This window comes from Rutidosis leptorrhynchoides, chromosome 3 (genome assembly GCF_046630445.1).
Source record: "Rutidosis leptorrhynchoides isolate AG116_Rl617_1_P2 chromosome 3, CSIRO_AGI_Rlap_v1, whole genome shotgun sequence".
Taxonomy (NCBI): domain Eukaryota; kingdom Viridiplantae; phylum Streptophyta; class Magnoliopsida; order Asterales; family Asteraceae; genus Rutidosis; species Rutidosis leptorrhynchoides.
This window is the reverse complement of record NC_092335.1, coordinates 105,740,652-105,751,743: the sequence shown is the minus strand read 5'-3', so window position 1 is coordinate 105,751,743 and position 11,092 is coordinate 105,740,652.

The following is an 11,092-nucleotide window of genomic DNA, read 5'->3' as shown; positions in this document are numbered from 1 at the left end:
CATAATCTGCTTTTCGGTACTAAATTTTTTATTGAATGTTTCCAACATAATGATACACAGGAAGCACGAGGAGGTATATAATTTCGAACGAGAATATTTATGAAAATATCCTCAGAAATATCGAAGATATTGATGATGATATTTTGGAATTTCTAAGTTCGATGGTTGATGGAGAAAGATTTTCCGCAAGATTTTAACATGACTTCGGAGCAAGATATTCTCTAAAGATTTCAACGGATCCAGAATTACCTGAATCCTTTGAATATAGGGTTTGGTCCTTGTTTGTCCTTGGTCTCCTTCATGGGTAGCTCAATCTGTTTTTCAATACCCAATTTTCTATCGAGCGTTCCTAACACTCCTTTCTTTATCATCAAACTTTTGATCGTTTAGACCATCTACCATTTTTCTGTTTCCTCTGCATTTAATGCTATGATATCTAAATCATCGGTTATTAATCCGAGGTGGTTTCAGGAAAATTGTGTTTTTAGATGATTAAACGCTGATGGTAATATGGTGGAATATGAAAGGTTCCCTGGTAACAATAAAAGAGCACGCGTATATATCAACGTTATAATAAGGTTGTTTCGTACGAAAAGTCGAAGTTGTCTTGCTGGAGCTGTGACAAAACTGGCTATCTCGAACAGCAGATGCAAAGTTATTTTCGGTAATAATAACGCTAAAGGAATTAGCACAGCTACGTGTTAAACTTTTACTCGGGTTCCTAGTGTTTTCAGGTGCATAACTATATGCATCAATCTTTTCTCCTGTAAATGAAGTGCTGTTGGTTCATCCTCTCGATTGAGGTGTTTTCAAGAATCATGAAAGGTTTGAATGCAGAATGTAATCGTGAAGATACAAATGATGTTTAAGACGAAATCAAGTGGCAACTTGAAGAATTATTTAGTTTCATATGTTATAATCAATATTTTAATTCATTTTAATTGTCCAATGTTATTAGTCCACAGTCGATAGTCCACAGTTGACAGTCCAATAATTCATATAGTTTAATATATAATATTCAAATTAATTAATATGTGTCGTGACCCTTATACGTCTCAGACTAGATCACAACTCAAACTATATATATTATTGTAGAATCAACCTCAACCCTGTATAGAGAACCCGATCATTACTGCATATAGAGTGTCTATGGTGATACCAAATAATATATATAGATGCGTCGATATGATATGTCGAAACCTTGTATACGTGTCCCGATATTTAAAGTGCGTAAAATAAATAACAGAAAATTAAATAACGATAAATAAAGTGCGTAAAGTAAATAACAGAAATTTAATGACGATAAATAAAATTGCGAGAATGTAAATTGAGATAAAATAAATTGCGATAAACAAAATATAATCAGTTAGCTAGGAACAGTTAGCTAGGATTTTGTTAGCGTGGATTCTTAACAAAATTTCTCATAGTTAAATTTGTTTGTTTCTAACAAATTTTATTTTGTCCAATGTTTTCTTCATTATGCCACTTGTCGGATTCTGATAGGTCAAAATCCAAATATGAAATTGAATGAAAATGGTTATTCTGTGATGAACGGATCCGTATAGCTGTGGTTGCAAGTAGAATAGTAAATGACTGTTAAATCAGATTCGAAGAATGTACAGTGTAACTTATTAATGCGAAATCTAAATATTCCTCGGGTATTACCTACCCGTTAAAATATTTTCACCATTAACAGTTTGTACAATAAAAATTTTGATTACAATCTTTATGAAAACATATATACATATTTATTTTCTTCAGACGTAATTATGGATTTAATGAGTCAACGTGATATTAAACTCATCAGATTTACGGCTAGAACGAGAGTACATAATCTCTAAAATATTAGAGATTACATAATCACCATGAAGGACGAAGATAGTTTATGTAGAATGATTCGTAAAATGATTCGTAAAACGATGATTATGCTTGAGGTATAGGATGAGATGTTGAGGCATGGATTGTTGATGGTACTGGTGTTGTTACTGGTGGTACTGTTGGTGTCGGTGATGTTGTTGAAGCTTGTACCTTTTGCACCATATTCTACAGAGCCACTACTCGAGCGCAAAGCTCATTGACTTCTTCTATTACGCCGGGATGATTGTCGGTTCGGGAGAGCGAATGAATAAGACCCAGAAATTGAGATAGTATATAATCATGACGAGATACTCTGGAAATGAGAGTGAAAATGGTGTCTCGAACAGGTTCGCCGGTAAACGCTTCAGGTTCATTGTCAAGAGGTGAATTCGGTTGGTGGAAGGGATCGCCTTCTTCGCGTCTCCATTATTTAAGTCGACTACGAACTCATCAAATGAATTGGGGATGACTGATTGATTGATTCATTCCGGTGACACCGCTTTTGGAATTTAGGTGAATATCCATGTCGGAATAGCTGTCGGAATAATTATCGGAATAGCTATCGGAATCTGAGGGACTCGAACTGGTTGTGGGATTCATCTCGTACGATCAGATGAAGGATTTTCGATAAGAAATAGATTATAGAATGTAGATTAGTACCCTGCAATACATAATTTACATATGCATATATAATACTAAAATCCCATAAGTTATGGAGGAATCTACGGAAGCTGTCAGGCAAAGTCTACAGTAATAGATATGCTAAGATATGAATTAACAGATATGCTAAGATACGAATTTTGTCTATACACTATTCATGCAATCATTGCAGTAAGATGTGTCTAGACTAGGAATGATAAGCAGGTAATATCCTAAGGATGATAAGCAGATGATTTCCGACAAAAATGGTAAGCAAAACTTTTGACATGCAGACACGGTCGAAGTCCAGACTCACTAATCCATCCTAACGACTATCAGTTAGACATACTAATGCAAGACCTGGTTCACTAAGACCACCGCTCTGATACCAACTGTGAAGACCCATCCTAATCCATCCAGACGAAGTCCATATCGATTATAAACGATTCACAACAGTTGATTACATTGCGAGGTACTTGACCTCTATATGATACATTTTACAAACATTGCATTCGTTTTTGAAAAGACAATCTTTCATTACATCAAAAGTTGACAACATGCATACCATTTCATAATATATCTTACTATAATTGACTTAATAATAATAATCTTGATGAACTCAACGACTCGAATGCAACGTCTTTTGAAATATGTCATGAATGACTCCAAGTAATATCTCTAAGATGAGCAAATGCACCGCGGAAGATTTCTTTCGTACCTGAGAATAAACATGCTTTAAAGTGTCAACCAAAAGGTTGGTGAGTTCATTAGTTTAACATAACTAATCATTTCATAATTTTAATAGACCACAAGATTTCATATATCCATTTCTCAATAACATACGTCCCATGCATAGAGACAAAAATATCATTCATATGGATTGAACACCTGGTAACCGACATTCACAATATGCATATAAGAATATCCCCATCATTCCGGGATCCTCCTTCAAACATGATATAAATTTCGAAGTACTAAAGCATCCGGTACTTTGGATGGGGCTTGTTAGGCCCGATAGATCTATCTTTAGGATTCGCATCAATTAGGGTGTCTGTTCCTTAATTCTTAGATTACCAGACTAAAAGGGGCATATTCGATTTCGATCATTCAACCATATAATGTAGTTTCAATTACTTGTGTCTATTTCGTAAAATAGTTATAAAAACAGCGCATGTATTCTCAGTCCCAAAAATATATATTGCGAAACCATTTAAAAAGGGAATAATGAAACTCACATAATGTATTTTGTAGTAAAAATACATAGAACGACATTGAACAAGTATAGGGTTGGCCTTGGATTCACGAACCTATATTATTTGTATATATATTAAAACGTATAATCGTAATCGAATAAATATATATTTTATTATTAGTGATATAATTTTTATATTAATAAACTATTTATCTCATTAAGTATATTCATTTTATATATTTTAATAAATAAGATATTATTATAGTTTTATTATGTGTATTAAGTATATCGTTATATAATTATCATTTGCTAGTTAACTCTATGAAAATATTAAATAAAGGTAATAATACTATTAGATTTGATAATAATAATAATTAGAAAAGTTTTATAAAAAAAAATATGATTATTTTAATGATACTTATAATGTTAATAATAATGATGCTACTAATAACCTTCTTGATAATAATACTAGTTTTTATAAAATGATAGATTTAAAATTTAATGATACTTCTAGTATTAATGATAACGGTAATAATACTGATATTAATAATAACTATGAAAATAATTATTTTATTACTAAAGATAATAATTTTAGTAGTAGTTCATTAAATGATACTTATGTTATTAATAATAATAATAATAACAATAACTTGATACTAATACTAATATTAATGATAATAATAATATTTTGTTTTACTTTTGTAATAACAATAATAATAATAATAATCATATTCATAATAAGCACACTTATATCAAGGATAAAAATAATAATACTATGAATACTTAATGGTATTACATAATAATAACTATAATGATAATAATAACAATAATCCTAAATAATAATACGTGGTAGTGATAATAATGTTAGTAATATTAATAATAATAATCCTATTTATAATCATGATAGTAATAATAAATTGTAACTAATACTTTTATAGTAATAATAATAACAATCATAATAATAACAATAATAATTATGAGCATAACAATATCACTTATAATAATAATAATAATAATAATAATAATAATAATAATAATAATAATAATAATAAAAATAATAAAAGAAAAAGGTATACCCTTATGAAAGCTTTTGTAAAAATAATTGCCCACGACGGGGCTCGAACCCGAGACCTCCTGAATACCCGCAAACACCCCTTACCACCCAGCCATTTTTGTCTTTCTGAAATTCTAGCAATCCATATTTATTTAACCCTATCTATCTGTTCCTTATTTCCTCTTCATCTTCATCAAAGATTAATTCGACCAGTGCCAAATCCAGTAACGATTTCATTGATTCCAAGCCTAATTAAACTCCCCAATATATTTAGAGCTAATCATTATCAAGAAATTTCAATAATATAAAATGAAAAAAAAATAAAAAAAATAATAAAAAGACTGCACAGCAGTCGCTGTTTTTAAAGAAAGAAAAAATGACGATTTTGATTTCAAGGAAGTTATAGACAAAGATTATAACACCAACTATGTTTCAAATCACCTCTATAACCTATAAAAATTATCAATTTAACTCAAATTGAAACAGAAACTTCGAATTTGGCTGAAGAATAAAGATTGACTTTTTGATTTTAAAACTTTGACTCTCAAATTCTCACTCATTTTAAAGAATTGAAAGTTGTAATTTTGCAGGAAGTTCTTTTGGATGGTTCCTAACACTTCCACATTTATAAATTTTGAAATTGATACGAAATCGAGCTTTTGAGCAAAAAGTAACACTAACAGAGGTACCGGCTATGTTTTTATAAAATTCTGTTTCGTTTTTCATATTGTTGATATAATTGATAATGATAGTGGATATTCAATCTTTCTTAACAACCGGACTGATTGAGTTATAGCCAAAGTGAGTCGACAATAAGAATCAGTTAAGAGGAAAAATACAGAAAAATAAAATAAACTAAAAAAATGAAGAAAACGACCTGTAACAAAATTTGTAATCGTCTGTTTGAAAAATTTGTATGGTAGTGATGTTGATATTAACTTGTAAAAAAATCAGACAGGATATAAATCAGATAGGATCGATTGTGATATATATATAACAGATTCAATTTATTTAGCTTTTTAATTTAATTTTCATTAATATTAATAATTAATATTTATATTATTTGTAATAATATTGATATTATTTATTAGTCATAAAAAAAATACTAATAACAATAATAATAGAAATATTAACAATATTAATCAAAATACTACTAATAATAATATGACTAATGATAAAGTAATAAAAGTAATGATAATAATATGAAATTGTATTATTTATAATAAAAAATGATATTTTATAACAATATTAACGATTCTTAATGATGATGGTAATTATAAAACAACTAACATTAATAATCTTGATAATAACTAAAAATCATAATTTTTCTACTAATTATAATAAATATGATATTAATAATGATAGCAAAAATATTAGTAATTTATTGTATCTAATTTATATAATAATATTATTAATACTGATATTAACATGTATGATAATAATGGAAGTAATTATAACAACTATATTTTAATTAGTTTTATATATATGTAATATTTAATAATCATATATCATATAATAGCTTTTATTGTTTATTTACATTTTATAAATAATACAATATTATAATATATTAATCATGTATATTTATATATAACTTCATTTTAAATTACACTTATTTATTTTATATCTTATCTTACATTTTTAATTCTAGTATTTAAACTATATTTTATAATTTCAAATTATTATATAATTCTGCATTAACATATATATAAACATGTTTATTTACAAATAACTGTTCGCGAATCGTCGGGAATGATCAAAGGTTAAGTGAATACTTGCACATAGTTCCAAAACTTTTCGAGACTTAACATTACAGACTTTGCTTATCGTGTCGAAACCATATAAGATTCAAGTTTAAATTTGGTCGGAAATTCCCGGGTCATCACATTCCGAACCTCGAGGTAGTGGTGATGAAGAAGTACTTGTAAGGTTAGAGTCAAGTGCTCCTGGTAAGAGGGCGAGAAGTGCGCCTGAAGGCGTCGGAAACATGAAAAAGAGGAGTAAGAGAGGTTACATACCTTCGTGCTATAATTGTGCACAATGGGGACATTTATCGCGTGATTGCACAAATGCACCTTCTCACAATGACAAATGTTTTAAGTGTCAAAAAGATGGACACCGCCAGTCAGAGTGTCTCGAGTTGATTAATGATCAAAGTAAAGGTGTAATGGAGAGCGCAGGTAGCATGAGGAAGGGATTGTCGGGCTCCAGCAAGTCTAAATATTACAATTGTGGGCAAGAGGGACATAAGTCTCGTGAATGTCCGTCGGGCAAGACGGTATGTTTTTATTGTCGGAAGGGAGGGCACCAAAGGTCCGAGTGTTCTAAGTTAGCTGGTAATCAGATTAATAGGATGGGAGGTTTCATGCCTACGTATTTTAAGTGTGGAGGTCGAGGTCATTTGGCACGAGATTGTACGGGTGTACCTTTAAGCACGATCAAGTGCTTTATTTACCGGAAGGAGGGACACCGAATGTCAGAGTGTTCTGAATCATTTGACGATCGGGTTAAGAGGTTAGAGCGCAACTATTTGATGGGTAGTGAAGCGCAGAAGTCCCACGATGCAGTTTCAGGTACTTTCATCTTTGGTGAATATATGCCTTATTATTATTTGTTGTGTGCCGATGGGTTCGGGTATATATATTTAAGACTTAAACTTTGTTTCGAGATCTAATTAGTCTCAAGTGAACGTATATTTTAAAGGTACCCATAAGGGTGCGGGGTTAGTGAACTCGGTGAAGATTCGGTTTATTGGCGGTTTGATGATAGTGCACCAGGGTAGCGCGTCGTTGACTAGTGAGAATGTACCTTGGGGACGAATGCATGGCGTAAATACGTAGTATTAAAATGGGTAGCATTCCTAATGGAATTACCCTATGATGACGGTTGAAGTGTTGGATTGATGGACGAAGGGCGTAAGACTTAATCTCTCTAAGCATTTCTTAGCAGTGAGTGAAGAGTTTGGTTTTACCAACCTATAAGAATGGGCTTAGGTGTTCGGTTGATGGCGCATGTTCTTTTTGTCTCGAGAGTCTAAGAACCATAAGATTCGTCAGTAAGTTATGATTGGAAGTCATTTAGTTGTGGGACTGGCGAGTCTCATCTCCCTTAACGAGATGGTTGTGTGAGGTTGTCGGGATGCGGACCCGGACTTGATGGTCGAAAAAGGCAAGGACGGTATTGGTAGCGAGGATGTGAGTAACGTGATTGTTATGATAACATTGTTCACTCTTCTTCCAAGGGATTAGCATGGGGGTATTGTCTGTCAGGAAAATTCGGGTAAGATGGGTCGAATGGACCCACTGGTTGGGAAAGTCTACTCTACAGGTAGCGGCGTTTTGATGTACGAGGTACGAGTTATGTTAGTGTTAGGTCATTGCTTAATTGACGCCAACGGGTGGCAGTGGACGTTGATGTTATGGTAAAATGAATTCGCAAGAATTCGTGGGCTATGATCGATGAGGGGATTAGTCATATAGGTCGGTGTATTATGCCTTGACTGTGTTGTTTGAGCCCTTTATTGTTTAGACTTTTTGCATTGTGGCGTTAGGGTCGTTAAACTCGTTCGAGTGAGACCCGTAGGATTTGTAGATTTTGTCGTGTATTGTCGCTCGTGTATGAGTTCAACAACTAAATGTATGGTGACGAAACCGTGTAAGGAGTAGCCAGAATGCAAATGTATGTTTGAGGATATTAACATGTTGGATTTGTATCTACATGTTAAATTAGTGATTTGGTGTGTAAAGTGTCGGGTGACACCAGGCGTAAGGATACGGATTTTCAAAGGCTACATGATACAATGGGGTGAGTAAATCCGTAAGATCTCACTCTTCGTTAACCATGATTGCGGTTCAATGTGGTGCGTGTAGCGAGTGTTCATAGGTTTGATGTGAGAAGGTAACCGTGATGATGGTTAGGACGAAGCTGGAATAGTATAAGCCTTGGTGTTTCCAAGCATCCCCTTAGTGATAAGTTGAAAGGTTAATAGGCTAGCTATGTAACCTAGAAGAAACTGTGGCTAGCGGGTGTCGCTTGTCGAGACCCGTCCAAATCTACCTGGATGAATACATTACATATGATTACATCGCGAGGTACTAGACATCTATATGATACATTTTACAAACATCGCATTCATTTTTAAAAGACAAACTTTCATTTCATCGAAAGTTGACGGCATGCATACCAGTTCATAATATATCCAACTATGATTGACTTAATAATAATCTTGATGAACTCGAAGACTCGAATGCAACGTCTTTTGAAATATGCCATGAATGACTCCAAGTAATATCTCTAAAATGAGCAAATGCACAGTGGAAGATTTCTTTCATACCTGAGAATAAACATGTTTTCAAGTGTCAACCAAAAGGTTGGTGAGTTCATTAGTTTATCACAATCATTCATTTTCATCATTTTAATAGACCACAAGATTTCATATGTTGTCACGCGTAACTCGAGAATTAAAATTCATTCATATGGTGAACACCTGGTAACCGACCTTAACAAGATGCATATAGAATATCCCCATCATTCTGGGACTCACATCGAACATGATAAATTCGAAGTACTAAAGCATCAGTAACTCGGATGGGGCTCGTTGGGCCCGATAGATCTATCTTTAGGATTCGCGTCAATTGGTGGCAATTATCATAAACACCAATTCTTAGGCTACCAAGCTAAAAGGGGCATATTCGGTTTGATAATCCAACCATAGAATGTAGTTTCGATCACTTGTGTCTATTTCGTAATGCATTTATAAAAGCAGCGCATGTATTCTCAGTCCCAAAAATATATATTGCAAAAGCATTTAAAAGGGGAGCAAATGAAACTCACTATACTGTATTTTGTAGTAAAAATACATATGACGATATTGAACAATGCAAGGTTGACCTCGGATTCACGAACCTATATCATTTACATATATATTAACACATATAATCGTAATCGAACAGATTTATATATTATATCTTAAATTATGTATTATATATCTTAAATTTGTATATATACTTAAAATGATTAATATTTATTTAGTTATATCAATATATTTATATATATATATATATATATATACATATATATATATATACATATATATATATACATATATATATACATATATATATATATTCATATATATATATATACATATATATATACATATATATATATATATATATATATATATATATATATATATATATATATATATATATATATATATATATATATCTATCTATATATATATATATATATATATATATAGTGGTAGGAACAAGAGGGAAGTAACCATTCGGGGGGAAGGGGGAAGCAAAAACTTTTTTTTTTCGTTTTTTCAAAAAACTTTGTTCACGAACATTATAGATGAGATGAAAATATGAACATTTAGTAGAGACACTTTGTGATAAATGTTTTTATTTTAGCGGGAAAACGCTCGAAGAAGTAATATATAACAATTATCGTGTTTTTCGAGCGTATTTTGAGGTTTTAGCTATTGGGGTTTAGATATTAGGGTTTAGATATTAGGGTTTATAGGGTTTAGATATTAGGGTTTAGAAATTTAGGGTTTAGGGTTTAGATTTAGGATTTAGATTGAGTTTTTAACACGAACGGTTTAGAGTTTAGGGTTTAGGGTTTAGGGTTTGGTGTTTTGGGTTTATGGAATAAACCCAAAACACCAAACCCTAAACCCTAAACCCTAAACCCTAAACTCTAAATCGGGCTAAATTTTACTTCATAAAACATGAAAAAAAAAACGTTCATATTCTTCACGAACAATATTATCTTGAATGTTATTTTTGTCGATCGTTTTCCCGCCTAAATAATAACATTCATCACGAAGTGTCTCTTCTAAATGTTCATATTTTCGTGTGATCTTGATGTCGGAAAAAAAATTCAAAAAAAATGATTTTTTTTTGCTTCCCCCCGCTTCCCCCCGATTGGTTACTTCCCCATTGATCCTGCCCCTATATATATATATATATATATATATATATATATATATATATATATATATATATATATATATATATATATATATATATATATATATATATATATATATATATATATATATATATATATATTAATAATACTTAATTTGTTAAAAATGTTAATATGATTAGTACATACTTATATGTAATTTTACTATAAGTATATTTTTATATCAATAATAGTAAATAAAAATTTGTATCTTTTTATGATAGTAATAATACTAAAAATAATTAGTTTTAGTAATGAAACTGATATTAATAGTTTTGATAGTAATACCAATAATAATAATAATTATAATAATTTTAACATTAATGGTAAGGGTTTTAATCATTATGATACTACTAATATTAGTCTAATTGATA